The 19,900-nt window shown below is 37.1% G+C and overlaps 1 non-coding gene across 1 annotated transcript; it reads right to left on the minus strand.

The window, feature by feature from the left end:
- Positions 1–1,008: 1,008 nt before the first annotated feature.
- LOC114493708 lies at positions 1,009–1,142 on the minus strand. Its single transcript, XR_003684315.1, has one exon. It is a non-coding gene; the product is annotated as a U11 spliceosomal RNA (small nuclear RNA).
- Between the last annotated feature and the right edge of the window lie 18,758 nt (positions 1,143–19,900).

The raw sequence follows: 19,900 nt of genomic DNA on the forward strand, positions 1-19,900 counted from the left end.
TTATGGGTAGTTTATTTTAATAAGAATCAGGATGGATGTGGGCAAAGAAGAGGACACAAGCTAATGAATAAATGAGAAAGCAGAAGCAGCAGGCCAAATGAATCTTTCTCAACCTGGGAGAAAACACATGAAATTTAAGCATCCACAAAAGGACTCACTTGGCACTATTTATGTCATGTACCCTCAAGAAGTCTCCGAGGCCTCAAGATAAGCATCCTCCAGTCTATAGATCCCTGTATAGTGAATGGTGGTAATTCTGCTTGCATTCTGCCCATGTTTGGGTCAAGGCCAGTCTTGTTTCTCAGAGGAAGTTCTTCTCTCTTCAGTACCACTACTTGGAACTTCATCCTTGTGGCCTCCAGGGCAATAGGTACAATCAGTGATTCAGGAGATCACTCAAAACTAAGGATACAGCCCTGGCTGGCACAGCTCAGTGCATTGAGCACAGGCTGCGAACCAAAGCATCACAGGTTCGATTCCCAGTCAGGGCACATGCCTAGGTTGCAGGCCATGGCCCCCAGCAACGGCACATTGATGTTTCTCTCTCTCTCTCTTTCTCCCTCCCTTCCCTCTCTAAAAATAAATAAATAAAATCTTAACAAAAAAGACTGAGGATACAGTCTTCGGTAGTGTTTTTTGGGGGGTAATAAAAGGGAATAAAACTTATTTTGAGGTTTTGGAAATCAGAAAAGAAGTTACAAGGGAGAGGGAAGCGGGTGAGGTGGTGAATCAGTGTCAGAGAGAGATACTAGTTTGGCTCTCAAGCCCTAAACTTTCCCTGCCTGTAATAGGAGCAGAGACTTAAGATTTGGGTAACTGATTGATGGAGGTATTTATATCTATTTCCAATCATTTATTTCCACCATATTCTGTCAACCATTCTTCTTTCTTGGTCCAGTTCACATACATCTTAGGCAAATTTCATAACATTATTGTCTCTTTTAATGATTAAAAGGTAGGTTGTTTTTTTGTTGTTTGTTTGTTTTTGTTTTTGTTTTTTAGTATGTCAAGGGTGCCAGGACCAAAAATCACTAGCTGCCCAGGTACCAAAAAGTTATGCTTCCGAAATCTCTTGATGTCAATTCCGTACGTAGAGCAATCAAGCTGCCCTATGTGTGCCACTCACAACAGAAGCCCTTTTTTAGAAGGCAGTTTTTAATGTTTAAATGTAGTCCAATCCCCTCTAAAGCTGCCAAGAAACACCAGATTTTATTTGTTGACTGTTCTTTCCCCACTTTAGTCTTGAGATCTGACCATGGCTGTTTCTTAAAGTCAGGAGGAGAGTGAAGTTCATGAGCTGGCTTCAAGTAACCCCACACCCCTGCCCTCAGCCATTTTTCAAAGCTTGGCCCTATTGTGGGGACATAGAGGTGAGACAGGAATGCAGACTTAGAATTTTCTTAGTAACTAGTCAACTGTCATTGGCTGGAAGTCACCCTTGATGGCACAGTGGATGATTGTCCCTTTTGTCTGTGGCCTCCATGGTGACAGCACATGAATTGCGTGCATTTGTCTGTGTGTGTGAATCAACTTCATCTGGGCCCCTTCTATCATTGAATACCTTTCAAAAGTAAGGCAGCTGTGTCAACTTTAACTCAGTCCTTTCCTCAGAGCTCTTCTCAGGAGGGGCATCACCTCATTTAAACTGCCTAACAACACCACAACACCAACTTATCTCTACTCTCTGTGCTTCTTCAAGTGGACTGAAGCAGGAAACACTAGGTTCTGTTGCATATGTTTGGAGGGCTGTGCATAACTGGGCTACAGTAGAGTACCTCCATCCCTCACTCTCCTATTGTTCCCAGATACATTATACTGTGGTCCTTTTAAGTCCAGCTGGTACAGGATGCTCCCAGGGCCATCTACTTCCAGAGCAGTGCACCAAAAATTGTCTTTATGTCTTTTTACAAAGGGTACATGTGCTAAATACTCCTAAGAACCTTTTCTCTACACTGCACTCCGATGCAGCACAGGTATCAATGTTGCAGAATTTTCATCTTTTCTTCTAGGCATCACCAGTCTTAACTATTGATTCTCTTGGGGCCCTTCCATCATGTTGCTTTGGGTAATGCTGCTGGTGGTATTTTTCTCTGTTCTCCATTGGGAAAGGGATAAAAACTTCTCACTACAAACATGACACTGCTCCAAAGGCAATGACTTCAAGGATCCCTTCTCTTCTCTTCCCAGTCCTCTCCTTATATAGACTAGAAAAATGAAATATAGGCTGATGGCAGTATAGATGGCTCTGCTTCCACTAGTGAGCCTCATTGGGTTGCATCTCATCCCAACTACTAGTAATCCTAGACAGTTCTTTCAAATCTGTGATATTAGAAGCCTCCTGTTTGTAGAATGTAGCAAATTCTACTTCATATCTCAGGCATCTTGGGCAAGAAGGGTTATTATTATAAGATAAAAGTTCTGGTGTGTTCAGGAAGGATGATAAAAGCACCGCAATCTCCACTTTCCATTTCAAATAATGAAGTTACTCTTTATTTTGGGGTTCTCAAAGGTAGGTTCCAGGGTATGGAAATGATGGGCACTAATATTTTATACATTAAAGTCAATGTAGCTAGAAAAATAGTTGAAAGTATAGCACGAATCTGGAGCATGGAACAGAATGCCAGTAAGAGAGAGATGATTTGAAGCCATTAATGCATAGATGGCATTTGAAAGCTTGGAAATGAATGACATCTTCCATGGAGAATAAGTAGGGTGGGAAAGAAACTAGATATAGAGGCAAACCTCGGAGACCATCAGTAAGGGGTGAGAAGGAAAAGAGAAGAGACTAAACATTTTTAGAAAGTCAGAGATAGTGGAAAGATTAAGAAGTGATGAATAAAGAAACAGGAAAAGAGAAAACAGAAATAGAATTGGTTTGGCAAAGAAAGGTGAGAAGTGATTAGTAAGTGTGACACTGAAGAAGAACGACAGAAAGGAGAGAAAGGAGAGCTAGCTCTTTCAGGCTCTGGCATAATGCCACCAAAATTTGCCTGACAGGTCCCTCCAAAGCCCCAGTGGCATAGCCTGTCCAATACAAATCTGGAAAAGGTGTGAAATTTAGGGTTCTCCCTGAGTATTCTCACTGGTTGTGTTAATATGATAACTTGTTCACAGAGTGTGATGATTAAATTTATGGGTCAACTTGTACAGGCTATGGTGCTCAGTTCTTTGCTCAAATAATAGCCTAGATGGAGCTGTAAATGTATGTTATGTGTGATTAACATTCACAATCAGCCAACTTTAAGTAAAGCATATGACCTTCCATAATGTAGATGGGCCTCGTTCAACCATTTAAAAGCTTTAACAACAAAGACTGAGGTTTTCCAAATAAGAAGGAATTCTGCCTCAAGGCTGCAACATAGAAACCCCCACCTGTGTTTCCAGACTGATAGCACGCCTGGCAGACTGGGGACTCAAGCCTGCACCATCAACTTTTACTTGAATTTGCAACTTGCAAGCCTGCTCAACAACTTTTAGGCTTCCCAACCCAAGCTGCATGAGCCAACTCCTCAAAATTATTCTTTCTCTGTACATCATTAACATGATTACATTAGTGATTATTTAATATCCCAATAAGTATAATTAATCTTATGTAATTTATTAAATGATAATGTTAATATACCTTATTATTTACATATATACATGCTACTCTTATCTTAATGTATTCAATTTGATGATGTATTAATATTATAGACTATTTTATATAATAAGATATTTCAAGATACACATATATGAAGATGGAAACAATAATATATCTATGTAGCTAGCCATCATTTCTGTTTCTTTGGAGAACACTGACTAATGCATGTGTACCTTCTATCACAGAAGTAGGATTCTACTTAGTAGCTTTGTGTCTGTTTTTCCCACTAGATTACAAACTCCTTTAGGTCCTGAGTGTTTCTCATTCATGTTTGTATCTAAGTTGTCTGGTATATTTTAGGCACATAAGAAATAACTATAGAATTAATAGATCAGTAAGATCTTCTAGATAGTAATGGACTAAAAATGTCATCTTTTTATTCTAATAAACACCACAGTTGTAGAATAATTTTGCTTTAATTGATGATACCAAGTTTGGTGTGTGCTAATTAACAAGATCACAGGCTGAAGATCTGAGGATAATCCATCAAGTCATGGCACCTATCAATTGACACCAAGGAAAATGTAGTTGAGTTATTCTGGGCTCTGACACATCAGCATTGGAGCCAATTTAACCCCCTGACCACAAACTCAGCATACAACACATGATGCATTTCTTCAATTTCTTAAAATGTTATTAAATATTATTCTCAGCCTTTATCTTGTTCTGTTCATGGAAAACCAGTCACTTTCATTATTGGGGTGACCTATATCCCATACAGGTGATGGGAAGATGGGTAGTAGGCAGCACCTAGCATTCTGACCAGCACTGTGGATTGTGAGGTCTTTGGAGCTACGCCTGCACCCAGCCTGCAGAGTGCCTCCAGTGCAGCAGCTCTTGGCCTGTGTTATGTGCATTGCTTAGTACATGGGGGTCTTGGCCTGGAAACCTGGTGCCTAGAGTTTAGCCTACCTGGGCAGGACGTGAAAGGATCTCTTTTGCAGTTCTTCCTTGGGAACTACACGAAAGTGGGATGCCCATCCCCTCCTGTCTTTTCTGGAGAGAATGCCATGTTCTTTTTGTTGTTATCAAAAATGCTCCTAACATAATCTGAAAAGTCAATTTAAGGTTTTTTACCTCCCTGTCCAAAAAAAAGAATTACTGTTAAGTAGCTCCTGCTTTCTGCCCAGAGAAAGAAATCCATAAACTATGGAAATGCTAAAGTTACCTGCACAGAAAATGAAGTGAAAGGAAAATACAGCAAATTAAATGTTTCAGAAAATTGTCCTACCATAGAATATTTTATTCAGCAATCAAATGCATCACTTACCTTACTGGCACTTTTCTGTTTGCAAGGAGACACAAGATAGTGACTGTGATATTAGCCATCAGAAAAGCTAAGCCAGCACCCAGCAGAGTCCAAACATCTAGAATTTCAAATTAGTGAAAAAGGTAAATACACAGCTAAGAATATTAGACATTCAAAACCAAGTGACTTGTTTAGTCACAATGGTACCCACTATGCTGAGAGTATGTAAAATCTGCTGTAGACAGGCTAGCGTTGATGTGGCATCGATTTCCTTTCCATCCTTGTCCACATCTGGAAATGAGATAAAACATGATAATAAGGGAAAAAAAAAGGTAGAGACATATTTTAGCAGTATTGTCATGGAATAAAATGATGAGTGTCAATAAACAGTGAGACACCAGCCATGTGGGTAACTTTGATAAGAACCTAAAGCCAAAACAAAATTAAATGTTATTATTTTCACATTGTTGTGTAAGATAATGATTGTTCATGATTTATCTTCTTCTTGACTTTATAAGGTGGGAACTTGGTTTTCACAGGTTTCCTTTTTTGTTTTCAAAAATTGACTTGCCTTTCACCAGTGTCCCTATTACTTTACTCATCACTTGTCTCACTTAAAATCTAGCACATTTTCCAATAGTAAGTGGATATAAGTTATTTTAGATACTGATAGAAGATATTCAAATTACAGAATAACATAAATATAGATCACAGAGTATATTTATTTTTCATTCAAAACAGATGATCCTTCCAGTTCATTGATTTGGAATAAGGTTAATAGTCTCACAGAAGGCATGAGGAATACTACTAGAATTTCAGTCCCTTTGCTTTACTTAGGAAAATACATGGTGAAATGTCTAACTACTGGGGGCATCTCCTTTGATATAGGTGGCCTTCAGACAGTTCAGACATGGGGATGAGATTGTGCCTTACAGAGTGAGAATATTTATTTCTAAGTGGTAAACATGTCAGAATATTTCTGGTAGTATGTGTTTGTTTATGGGTGTGAACGCTTGTATACATATTCTTGTTTACCATAAATAACCGGATACAAATTAAGAAGGGTTTAGTTGAATTTCTCGTCAGGTTCACGGTACATGCTACAAAATAGTATTAAAAACTAGCTTTTAAATAAAAGCTGGATGTTAGAAGCAATGCTTCCTCAGCACACATTTACTATAGTTTCTCTCAACTCTCTTTCTGAACTTGAAAATTTGAATGCTCAATAGCAATTTCTTCACAAAGCAATAGCTTTTTTTTAATTTAAAAAGCTTAGAGGCTCTTCCATCCAAGTACTAACCAGGCCCGACCCTGCTTAGCTTCGGAGATCAGATGAGATTGGGCGCATTCAGAGTGGTGTAAGCTCCTACACTTTGTGACAGCATGCATGAAACTGGAGAGCATTATGCTAAGTGAAATAAACCAGGTGGTGAAAGACAAATACCATATAATCTCACCTTTAACAGGAACCTAAACAACAAAACAAACAAACAAGCAAAATATAACCAAAGACACTGAAGTAGAGAACAGGCTGACAGTGACCAGAGGGGAGAGGGGAGGGAATTTCAGGGGAAAAGGGGAAGGGTTCACAGGAACAAGTATAAAGAACACATGAACAAAAACTAGGGGGGGTGGAAATTGGAGGGAGGTGGGGAGGGCTGGTGGGTGGGCTAGGGTGGGAGTAAAAGACAGAAAACTGTACTTGAACAACAATTAAAATAAAATAAAATAGAATAAAAAGTGAAAAAAAAGCTTAGAGGTTTTAGGAAGTACATAAAAATGCCTTCTTTCCTTAGTAGCTATTCTTTAAAAGGTATAAATTTATGACAATGTGATTGTTTTGCTGTCTCTGAAATTCAAATTAAAGTAAATTAGAACTGTTGAAGAATTGGATATTTTTTCTTTTGAGTTTATTTATTTGTTCTTCCTTTATTTGTTTACTTTATTTTTCTCTTTCATTCACATTCTGCACTTTAAATTTTTCTTTTCTAATGGTCATTCATTTTAAAGTGCTTAAAGTATGTTCTTTCACCTAGTGTCCTTGCAAAATGTGGCATCCCATCTCACATGCACATATTAACATTGTGTTTCTTTGTCCTCACAACCCTTAGGACATTGTTCTTGTCCATCTTCAATTGACAGTGTGATTCTACAGGCCAGTCTTTCACATGTGCACAAACTTGGTGTGGCCTGGAGACGGGGACAGCTTTTCATTTCGGGTTAATGTGGCTCCTTCATATTTTGAAAATGCCACTTCACTGGCATCAGGGTTGTACTAATCTTCACTTAGTATATTGTGGGTATCTGAATGTATCTATTAAGATAAATATCAGTGGGAAACATCTTAAAATGAATGGGGAAAATCCAAACCATACTGAGAAAAAGCATGAATGCTATGTTTCTATCTATCATCAATATATTATCATTTTTCTAGTTATCTATATATTTATATATGAATATATACATATATAATCTATCTATTTATCATCATCCATCTATCATCAATCTACCTATCAACTATTAGCTGCAAGATAGCACCAGAATGTTACCAGAACTTGGTTCACCAAAGGGCCCCTTGTTCCTCTTCTAGGGAGGTTTACCACATGACTATTGACAAACCAGAGGAGGAAGATCAGGGGAGGGTCTGAACTGTATGACCAGCCATGCAAAAGTTCAGGGAGTCTAAACCACAGCACCAATGATATGCTAAGAAAGGTCATCTAGGTTGTATCTTAGCTATTTTATGACTAAACAAGGCTGAATGCAATTGTAATTTAACCTTTTGTATAATCCAAATGGTTCCATAAAGACTATAAGTATTATGCAAGGCCTGGCAGATGTAAGGCATGCTTGAGTGCGGTTGGTAGAGTAATAATATAGGTGTAATAATTTATAGTTTTAATTTGAACACTTCATCTGAAATGTCATATAGTGTGCCTGAGTGTGATATTATTATGTTGCAGAATTACATGCTTATGATTTCGTAAAAAAAGATTTTGTAATAAAAAAGGGGCATTCTTTGTGCCAGACCCTGTATAATACTTGTGGCAACACTAAGACACCTCAATCTAAATTAGAATGATTGCTTGTTTTGTTATAATGTCAAGAAAAAGAAAATGTTACATGTGATATAATTATTTTAGAGGTCTTATATTTTCATACTGAGTCATTAGAATTAGTTTAACCAATAAAAGTAACTATTAAGCTTGACAGAAGGGAAGAAAATCACTTTTTTTCCTTAAAGACAGCACCCATAAGTAAAACGAACATGAAGAAAAACTAATTTTTAAGCTAATATGGGGCTGTGTGTTTTGTCATTTATTTCAGATACCTAATGACTGCAAGCCTTTTTTTGTACCTATGGAAGTACAAACTACTACCAAATTATAGTGCATGTTATGAATACCCCCCTCACATTCATTTAACCACACTAGCACCTTCCCTTCCCTCCACCAAATTGTAAGCATGTCTATGGTTTGGTTGGGATTGAACCTCAGTCTGACCCTTAGGGTTTGTTACCTTGGTCTCCTTGGCACAATGTTTTGTCTCATGATTTTGTCTATTGCCACATGGCCTTTCTCATCAACAGGGGATAGTTCACAAAGAAACACAGACAGCCCTGGCTGGTGGGCTCAGTGGACTGAGTGCCAGACTGCGAAGCAAAGGGTCACCAGTTAGATTCTCAGTCAGGGCACATACCTGGGTTGTGGGACTGGTTCCCAGTAGGGGGCATGTGAGAGGCAACCACACACTGATGTCTCTCTCCCGCTCTTTCTCCCTCCCTTACCCTCTCTCTAAAAATAAATAAATAAAATCTTAAAGAAAAAAGAAACACGGACATCAGTTCGTCCAATAAGAATTCTATTACCATGGGGTGCATTTGTAAAGAAGACATACTCTCTCCAACTCTGATGTGAAAAAGGAAACATGGAGCCCTGTAAGCTCAGGGAGTCCTCTTGCTACCACTCTGCTACAAAAGCCAGCAGAGCTAAAATAGACTAATAGGAAGACAGAGCTGTCGAAATCATTGAGGGATGGAGGAACAACCTAATGGCATTGCAAACTTCTCCATCAGCTCTTGTTCAAAGCCTCCTCTGCATTTAGACACTTTAGCTACATGAGCCAATAAATTGTTTCTCATTTAAGCGATTTCAGCTGGCTCTTCTATTATGAGAGCACACATAGACAACTTTAGTTTTCCTACTCTTCCGATTTGATTACTGAGTACTCCTCACTAAATCAGTAATTTCTTATTCATAAAATATTTATTGAATGCTCATTATGTACAAGAGAACTCTGTTAGATACATAGAGGGTGGGCAAGACATGTTTTAAGATTTGTAGGAGTATAAATTTAAATATGAAGTAAAAACATATTATAGAAAATAACTGAGATACAAAGTAGAGAATAAAATTATATAATATAAAAAAGGTAAAAAAGAGTGCTAAAGGAGAGGATGAAAGAATTGCTTTAAGAATAATTATATTTCCAGAACCATAAAGTGAAAAATGTGCAATCCAAACTATACACATTTATGGAACATGCAATATATTAAATTATATTTATTACACAGAATGAAGTACTTATGTATATGTATTATATAACAATGTTTCAGAAAAATTGGTCATACAAGAATACAGAAATCATTTACAATTGACAGAATCTGGAGAAATATGTTCAAATATAAGTTGTTATTGGTATCCTAAATTAACCTCTAGATTTCTGAATTCTTTATTACACTATATTTTTCAGTCATACATGCTATAATATTTCAGTTTTTAAGGATATAGAAAGAAAATGCCTTCAGAAGCAGCATGCATTTTTAATATATTTTAGATAAGATTTACAATTTAGCATTATAGCCATTGATTTGTTTTTCTTTTTATTAGGCATTTTTATAGCAACATGCTATGATAATTAAATTCATGTATATCACTTTTGCTTATAGGAGTCAGTATCATTCTACATTTACATTCCATCTTTCAGAAAACTACAACATACAAAGCTCAGTAGGACTCACAATTGAATACCTTCTATGTGCTCAACAATATTCTAAATGCTTTAGCATATATTTGTAATTCAATAATGTTACAGAATAGGAATTATTTCCCCATTTCATAGCTGAAGAAATAAAGGTGCAGAGCAGCTGAGCAGTAAGTCACCCAGGGATACCTTCTGAATGAGATCTTAAACTATGTCTCCTGTCTCCTCAGTCAATGAATGCCTACGTGGTTTTGCCTCCCAGGTCTTCACAAAGTAGGGATACAGTTGTTTGTGATGTAGTTAATTTTTCAATCTTTGTCTGTTAGGAGAGCTTCACAAGGAGAAATTTCTAGTCTTAATGGTCTGAAAATGTCCATTTATCACATTAAGCTTTACTCTGGAAACGTCTCTAAGTGTAGAGGAGACAGATGTGGCACTAAGAGTAAATAATAGAGTCAGGGTGGCCAGGATTTGAGGCTTAGCTTTGCCACTTTCTAGCTGTTGGGGAATCAAGTGACTTCAGTTTCCTCTTATAAGCAGTAACAGTTACAACTCACCTCACAGAATGTGCATGAGAACTAAGCAACAAATATAAAAGTCCATTGTAGACTGTGGAGTATTATCTATGCCCAGCTGTTCCATACCTGGTCTTTTGTTTTTTGGTAGAAATTATGGTCCTGACTGTACCCTGCTGACCCTAGGCCCTAAAGGACTGTCGCTCCAGGAAATGGGCATCTGGCAACTGCCCTGTTCCCATGCCTGCCTGAGCATTGGTTAAGGTGTATGAAGCCATGAAAAGCCATTGCCACAACTTCTGCTTTTATGGCTTATTAATTATGCCTTTTAAAAATGTATGTATGCATATGCAAGGGGTTATTGATTCAGTTATACAGGTAGGGGAAGAAAAAGCAGTTTTTAAATATGTTCTGTGCCTGCGATGTACATTTCTCTCTCCCACAGCCCCGAGGTTTCTACCCAAATGAAGCACGTACTCCGAGTGGGGAGAGGGTAGTGCTTTCCCTACTTAGTATAAAAGCATCAGCTCAGACCATGTTTTCAGAGCTCCCTGCTGAGCCTGTGCCAGCAGAAAGGGAGGGGACAACAGAGGGTAGCCCTTAACAAGCCATCCTATTGTCACGGGTGAATTCATGTCACAGAAAACAGAAAAGCAGGAGAAGCCACTAAATAGTCCCTGAGGCACAAAGCACTGCAATTCCACATTGAGTACCAGTGATTAATTTGCTTAGACTAATTTTCTCCTTGACTAATTAGCTCCAACATATTTTATAAAATTTAGAAGTATTAGGGAGAATCCACCTGAAAGAGGAAGATAAACGTCCCACTTCACCCATGCGTAAGAATCTGTTTTCTTAACACAAACAAGAGAAAGGGAGAAATAAAATATAATTAGATGCTGTCATCCAGAGACAACACCCTTATCTTTCCTAAATTCTAATGGGCCTGTTGCTATTAGTGCACTATGACAGAGGGGTTATGAAACTTCTTTCTAGGGGCGGTTGGTAACTGCCATACATTGCTCACTAACACCTGGAATAAAAGCTCCTCCCATCCTTATTATTTGTAGGTTGTCCCCAGTTCCTTTGTCTCATTATCAGGAAAAAGGAAGGGCTACGTACTTTCTAAGCAAGGGTTCATGCGTTAATTTGGTGAGAACTGGCAGAAGGTATACTCTTAAAAAAAAACAACTACTTCAGCTGTTCAAATAGGGCTAAAGTAATAAAAGGATAAATTAAGTGCTAATGCAGAGGCATGGTTATTTCCTTAAAATGTTGATATTTGCATATTTAAATTTAGAAGAGACTATAAATGTCAATTAGGTGACCTAATCTAATACTTTTCACTGACTCAGGATAATGGGGAAAACATATTTGACTGCATTTTCCCTGAAATTATAAAACTAAAGGGAATCTTAATATAATGGGTGGCTTTACTCCTCATCAATGAGGCTGACTTATATTCATTTATTTATTTTGAAATACAGCATTCCGAGCGCCAGAAAGAGATAAGAATTTGTTTTTTTTAATGTATAATTTAGGCACAATTTCTAAATTCCCATATCCATTCCTCTACCTCATCATCTCAATCACCAAAGTTCCATCAATCTACTTCCAAACTATCTCATCCATGTGTCCTCTCTAGTATGGGAAGAGGCTCCTCACTGGATGGATTTTCTGCCTCTCCACTGATGTTATGTCATCATCTTCCCCCTGCACCCCCTTTGCTACCTTCTCCTGGCTTTCAGAGTCCTGTCCAGGAGCAGTTTTCCACAGAGGCTGTTTTCTGATGTGTCCCCTTGATGGCACAGCTGGATTGATCTCAGTTCTCCCTTTGCGCCCAAACTCTTTATTCTTATTGAAGGCCCTTCACCTGAGAGATGTATGTACTCTTGTGCACTTCTAGACTTCTCCAGAACATCTATTCTTATTGGCTGGAAGGTGGCTTCACTCCTCATCAACGAGGCTGACTTATATTCATCTTTAAAGACAGAACAAATAACATTTACCCTGGGAGACCTTCCTTTTGCCCTGCCTGACTTAAATATACTAACTTTGGTCCTGTGGCATAACACAGTCTCCTATGACAGTAGGAGTGCTATAATTGTCCATTTCCTGATAAATCTTTCTAGACTCTAAATTGTCAGAAGGTAAGGACTATTATGCTGGTTACAATTTTGTATGCTCCAATTAGCACAGTTCTGCTCTCAGAGATTTAATGAAAATATTCAGTATCATCACAATAATTGTAGTTAACACATAGAGAATTTGCTACAGTTTTCAAAGCACTTTTATGTTATACTTATATTATCTCATTTAATCATTGTAACAGTCATTCACAACTGTAGTAAGCACCAGAATCACCTGAGAGGTTTGTAAAAACAGATTGCTGGCTCCATCTGCAGAGTTTCTGATTCAGTATGTCTGCGGCAACCTCAGAATTTCATTCTAAGGACTTCTCAGGTGAGGACGCTGCTTCTGCTGGCCTGAGGCCACACTTTGAGACCCACTGCCTTAGAACATTCTTTTGACATTTGTGTTATTATTCCCAACCTACCAAAGGCAAATAGAAACTCAGGGAGCAATGTCTTTGTCAGTGTTACTTTGAGCTCTTAGAACTGCTTAGCTGTGTTCTTGTTATTGTACCATATGGATATCTGTGAAATACTATATTCTACTTCCTCACAAATAGAATGTATATATTATCAGATTCTGTTTTTAGGGGATGCTAATTTAAAAATGCAAATCACATGTTTCTGTGGCTCTTATTGCAATTTCTACTTGAATTGGTAGTCGAGTTGCTCAGAATTACAAATGTAGGAAGGAAGCACAGTCATATATTATTTCAAATTATTGAAGCATCATAGAAACAAACAACTACTTCTACTTTTACTTCAGAGTAGAAATAAAGCAGATGGAAATGGTTCTTCTGTTTTCCTTTCATTCAAACACGTTGATATGGTATTCTAACTGGTGTGAAACTAAAAAAGGGGGAAAAAAAGAAAATTCCTAAGAGTGATGTTTTAAGTTTTCCTCTTTTGAATTTTTTCAGCTGTTAAGAAGAGATACTTCCCTGAAGTTACATGGAAAAAAAGAAGAAGAAATAGCAAGGAAAAACTGAGAATGGGCTATATATCAACAGAAAGTAGTCTTGTTCTAAGATGAGGAAGGTAACGGCATTGTACTTTTTTTTCGGTGGATTGTAGTACCAGCAAGAAGTGGGTTTTTGAAATTTTTCTCCTGGTATCTTATGATGCTTGAAATAATTTTCCTTGAAAACATAGGCTCTGACCTCTTACTCCAGCAAGATCTTATTGTTACTTTCTTTAGTTCACATTAAAACACACACAAAAACACAGATGTAAGAACAAAACGGTAAGGCTGGGCATGATAAAGAGAGAGCAATGAAATGCTGGGCTCTGGAAGGAACCTCCACTAACCACAGTACTTACAAAAGCAGGAATCCTTGGCTGTCTACGGCCCACTTTGACCTTTAGTAAAGTAATAAGGCCCTTTCCTTGCTCAGTAGAAAACAAAGAATCCTTTAATGACTTTCCATCAAACTGAGAAAAAGTTCTAAACTCCACACTCATTCTTTAGCCAGGAATTACTGAACACCTTTCTATTCGCTAGGCCTTGTTCTAGGGGCATCATAGTCTGTTAGACTGTTTGCCACTGGTCTCCGAGCTCCCTCCCTCACAACACAGTAATGCTCTTCCCTCAACACACTAAGCTTGTTTTTGCCTCAGCGACTTTATGTTTTCTGCTTTTTCTGACAGTTAAGCAGTTTGCACACATCTTGGAACAGTTCTCACTTTCACAGAACTGTGATCTTGTGTCATATTCCACCCTTTCAGGGAAGCCTTCGTCAACAAGTCTATCTAAACCGCACCACGGCCAACATAGCCTCCTCCTCCCTGTCTAGCAATTGGCTCACACTAATTCTTTTTTCTTCACACCATTTGTTCTACTCAACTTTTATGCATGCACACATATATATTATATATGTATGCATATTTAAAATGTTTTAAGTATAAATATTAATTTGTAAATATAGATAATTACCTATAATGTATATAAAAATGAACATATATGTTATATGCATATACATACAAATGCACATTAAATTATATGAATGGAAACTTGAAACACCAATGAAATGATTTTACAATGGTAATCTAAATTACAAAATTAATGTGAGCACTAGAAATTCAAGTAGTTCCATAACATATATAATATTGAAAAAGCCTTTAAAAATGCTCCAAGACCAGGCAATTTTGCTGCTTTGGTCTTTTAAAGTTTTAAGAAAAGGTAGTTTTCACACTGTACTTGGCATTTCAGAAAAGAAAAGGCTACCCACTTTACTTCAGGGAGCTAACGTTTGTCTGATAACAGAAACAAAAAATATGCACAGAAGAAATCCTGGGAATGATGTCACTTATAGATACCAAAATTATACATAAATTACCAGCACATTAAATACAAGAGTACATTGTGCTGTAAGATTTAGTAAAAACTGCCTCTTTCCTTTGCACATAGTTATAATACACAAGGATAAGGCAAATCAATCTGTATAAAGAGCAAAGGGCCTCAGGGGATAGAAGTAAAATTATAGTAGAAAACCCGTTGTTCTAGGTTGTAAATAGATTCCCTTTAAGAATGTTTTTACCTCTCAATATCTATACTAATGTCTTTTTAGCTCTAAATAACTGTGTTAATGACTTTTCTCCAGTTATTTTTTAACAAAGATTTATTTATTTTTTAGAGAGAAGGGATGGAAGGGAGAAAGCAAGGGGGAAATAAACATTGATATGTGAGAGAAACATAGATTGGTTGCCTCTCCCACACCCCCAACTGGGGACCTGGGCCATAATCCAGGCTTGTGCAGTGACAGGGCATCGAACTGGTGACCTTTCAGTTCACTAGCGGCTCTCACCCTTTGAGTCACACCAGCTATGGCTCCCCAGTTCTTAATGAGTAAATAACCCTCAATTATATAAACTGTTCTAAACATAAAAAATGGGTAATGACAATGAAAAATACATTGTTATTAAGAAATAATCCCCTAATATAATTCCTGACCTAGATCTGTTTACTGGTATATTCTCTCAAATATTTAATAAACATATAATTCAAAGATTTTATATATCCTTCTAAATATTTGAAGTGGTAAGGTAAATTATTTTTCATAAAGCTATATATCTCTGCTACATAAATTAACTAGAACACAGAGAATCATAGAATCACAGATCAGTGTCACTCAAAGATGTCCAAAAATGTCAAAACACAATAGAGGAAAAACTTTTTATTAGAGAGTCTAAACAGCAGACAGTAGTATTTATTAAAAATATAACATTGCTCATATATCTCTGTTGTTAGATTACATGACAATCTCTTAAAACCTCACACCCTTGGACAAAATGAAACATGATGGCCTTAATGTGTAACACCTGGAGACGACGGCGCCTTAGATGATGGGCTGCAGTTGGCACGGAGGAGGGATTTCTGGAATAAGAACAGGGTAGTATGGCCAGCAATAGAAGAAAAATGACTCTGTGAGGGACTATTTCATGCTTGAAAATCTCATAAGTTTTTAGAATAATAGGTCATTAACCACCTGGCCTCAGATACTGTAAGTGCATAGGGAGAGAGAGACGTTGGAAAAAAATAAAAAAAGGCAAGGCAAGAGCCACTGATGATGCCGATGGTTCTTTATCAGAAATGTTGCTCTATCTTCCCTGTAGGTTTCAGCAATTTCTGTTATGATAAATTCTGATATTAGATGATTTTATCACACTCCAAATACAGAACACAAATATTTCCTGTTAAATCATTGAGCTGGCCAAAAAGTTTGTTCATTTTTTTCTGTATGATGGCTCTAGCGGTGCTTACTTTTCTTTAACTTCAGTCAGAGCAACTTTGTTAGATTGTATTGTGACAGTTGTTGTATCAGTGAGCATTAAAAAAAAACTTACCAAAATTGGTAAATTTTCATGTAGCCATTTTAATATTGAACATGGAAAAAATATGCAAGATTTTTAGCATATCATGCTTTATTATTTCAAGAAAGGTAAAAACACAATTGAAACACAAAAAAAGATTTGTTCAGTATATGGAGGTGTTATGACTACTCGAATGTGTCAAAAGTGGTTTGTGAAGTTTCTTGGTACTATTGACATTTTAGCCAAGTAATTCTTTGCTGTGGGGCTAACTTATGCACTGGGAGGTGTTGAGCAGCCCCCCTGGCCGCCAGCACTAGAAGTCAATAGCACAAGACAGCCGACATAATCCAAATATTGAAATCAATAAGTTATTGGTGAAATGAAAATGTCTCCATTTTATGGAAAACATAACAGACTTTTGGCCAACCCAATAAATATATATAGTTTTAATTATTTCTGAGCACTTATCACATTGGCAAGGAAATAACAGCACTGAAATTCAGATTTCTAGGCAATGAGAACTGACATGTAGCACATATTAGCTATTTTTTGTAGCACGTTATATTTACATATAATATAAAATCAGATTGGTGTGAAATCATTAAATACATATTTTCATTTTCTTCACATTGCATATTCCAAAGTTTTAAAAGCATACATTTAAAAAAAATTATTCAATGGTCACATTATATGTTCCATATGCATACCATACTTTATACTAAAATATCTTTTAAATAAATCATTGCATTCTTTTGAATAAAATTTTATAATTGATTCATTTGTTTAAATATTTTTATTGATGGCCAGGCTTAAGCGTTGGGATAGCCACACAAAAAGACAAAGCACTGACCTCAGGGAGTGCACATTTTATTGAGGAGGGAGGTGTGGTGAAAGACATTAACAAATATATGTCACTGTATTTATGGTGGGATTGGAGAGGCTTCAGTGGCAATATAAGAACAGATTGGAAGCTGAATGTGGACAACAGTGGGAACAAGTGAGAGTTGTGTTGTGTGGGTTTTTAATGGGATTACCTACAAGGTACCATGCTAATTCATTAGATGAGGAAAGGCTAGTGTCTGATAAAGAGAGAAGGGGTGACACAGGGAGAAATTCTCGGAAGAGGAGAAGGAATGGATTCAGAGTCCATTGGGAACAGGATCTTTTCTGAGAAGAGGCATAGAACACAAGAGTGCGTTTTTACTGTTGGAATGACTTGAGAGTTCTCTGATGAAGATTCTTTTAAAGGTATTGGCAGAGATAGTACTGTTGGGGTAGGGAGGCTTGAGGCAGAGAAGAGAACAACATAAACTGGAGCAATTTTTGACTCTCAGAAATTACCAAAACTGGACACATGCAGCAGCATTTTTGCCCAACGCTGAGCACCCATCTGAGGTCACAGGTGTGTGTGTGTGTGTGTGTGTGTGTGCGCGCGCGCAGGGGGTGTTCTGCTATATTCATATTTTTATTAAAGTATTGCTCGTCTATTGTTCAAAAACTGAAGTTATTGTCTTAAACTTCTAAGACAAATACTTCCAATTTCCTTAACTGTTTTTTTTTAGTGTAAACCTCTGTTTTTATTAGTAATATATAATGTGGTGTTATTTTACTATATCATTGTTATACTAAAATTTTCACAGCATGTATATAAATAGCAACTTCTTACTTTAGCCCTTAGGGACTTCCCTCTACCACTCAGTATAATTAAATCAATTTTCAGAGTTTAAAATATTTTTTCTTAAATATTGCTGTTCACTTTTAAGCTAATAGTATACAAAGATTGATGATCTACCTACTTTTTCAGCTTTTTTTTCCCTAGAGTGAACTATCCAATTGATTTTAATTTGTTAAGTGTCCTATGCTTTGAGGCTAATTCTTAAACAGGCCAACATCTTCTGAATATAATTTTTCACCTGATTGAAATATCAGATAGACTCAGTCTTCTTTTGGATGCATCCCAAGCCTTCTGTTTCTTTGGGCTGACCTGGACCTCTTGCTCTCCAAGCCATTCTTGGAGAATGTCGAGGGCTTCTCTTCACCATCAGCCTTGTTTCTGGATTCCATGCCATCCTCTTCCTCTGTTTCCTCCTTCATCTTGCTGGGGCACAGTGCGTGTGGGTTGTTAAATTCTTGAGATCTTTTGTTTGAAATACTCTCAAATCAATTTTTAGTTTGGTTGGCTTTAGAACCCGGGTTTGAAAATCAGGTAATCTAATAAACCATAAGATTTATTATCTTCTAGATATTTCCAGTACCTTCTAGGTGCTAGATGTCTCCATTATCTTGTACTGTTTAGTTCCTCTCTGATGCTGTTTCTCATTTTTTGTGTGTGAACTGTTACATCCGCAGATAGTGTCATCATTCCAGGTTTTCTGAAATTTCCCCGTGTGGGGCTATTGTATAGTTCTTTTTCCATTCACTGTACCTGACACTTCATCAATCTGGGCAAGCTTTTGGCATTATTCCTTCTGACAATTCTCTCCCTGCTCTATTTACTCTGCTCTTTCTTCCTGGAACTCTTATTATTTGGATACTGAACCTCCTGACTTGGTCCTTAAATATTCTTACTTTTATTGCATACTTTCCTTGTCTTTATGTTCTATTGTTCAGGAGAATACTCTGATTTTATATGCCAATACTTTAATTAATGTTTAAACTTTGTGTTATATTTTAAATTTCCTAATGTTCTTTTTTTCTATAATGATTTCTTTTTCATAGGTATTTGTCTAACTTTCTGAACACAATTAACTATAATTAAACATTTCTCTTCAGCCCTCTACAGTTCCACCTGCGTTCCATTCTTCTAACCTGACTCTGTGGACTTATTAGTTTTATCTATCTTTCATATTAGTGGCTTCTTTCTACATTTGGTCATTCTTACCTTTCTAAATCTATTTAAGAGTAAAATCCTATAAAATTATCACTGGGTTTCTGGCATGGGCTGACCTGGTTACTGATGGACTACATTTTAAGGGAACAACATCTCTTTTCTTGGTGCTGCTGCATTATAGAATTTGTAGGACTTTATTCTGGTGTCATTCAGCCTCTCCAATGAGAGAGATTTCAATTTGTCTTAGAGTGGAGTTTGGCATGGAGAAGATATAAGATTAAATGCTGGTGTTCTTGGATATGGGAAGGATAAAAGGAAAATAGGATTTTCACCATTAAACATGAAAACAGGTAATTACTGGATCAATACCTCCTGGCTGCCCTTTGCTGTCCAGGGTCTTTGGCACAATTTGTCTAGAGAATAGATTTGAATGGATGGGTACAGTTAGGGGTTGGATATCTAAGGCCTCCTCACAGGGTTTCAATGAACTATTTTTCCACCTAGTATTCAATTCTATCATTGAGGTACTCTATGCTCTCCTATTGGCCTTCTGGGTTGTCTGTAGAGTGAATGCCTGTACCTCATTGGAAGCACCTTTCAGTTTGTGTACTCGGTCTTCCTCTCCCCTATGTCTTATCTTCTGAAATGTTACCCCTTCTTTAGATTTTTGTTGTTTGTTCTTCTTGCCTTGCCCTTGTAAATTTATATGGCTTTTTCTTTTTTGTTGTTGTTGCTTTTGTT

The sequence above is a fragment of the Phyllostomus discolor genome, chromosome 1 (assembly GCF_004126475.2).
Source record: "Phyllostomus discolor isolate MPI-MPIP mPhyDis1 chromosome 1, mPhyDis1.pri.v3, whole genome shotgun sequence".
Taxonomy (NCBI): Eukaryota; Metazoa; Chordata; class Mammalia; order Chiroptera; family Phyllostomidae; genus Phyllostomus; species Phyllostomus discolor.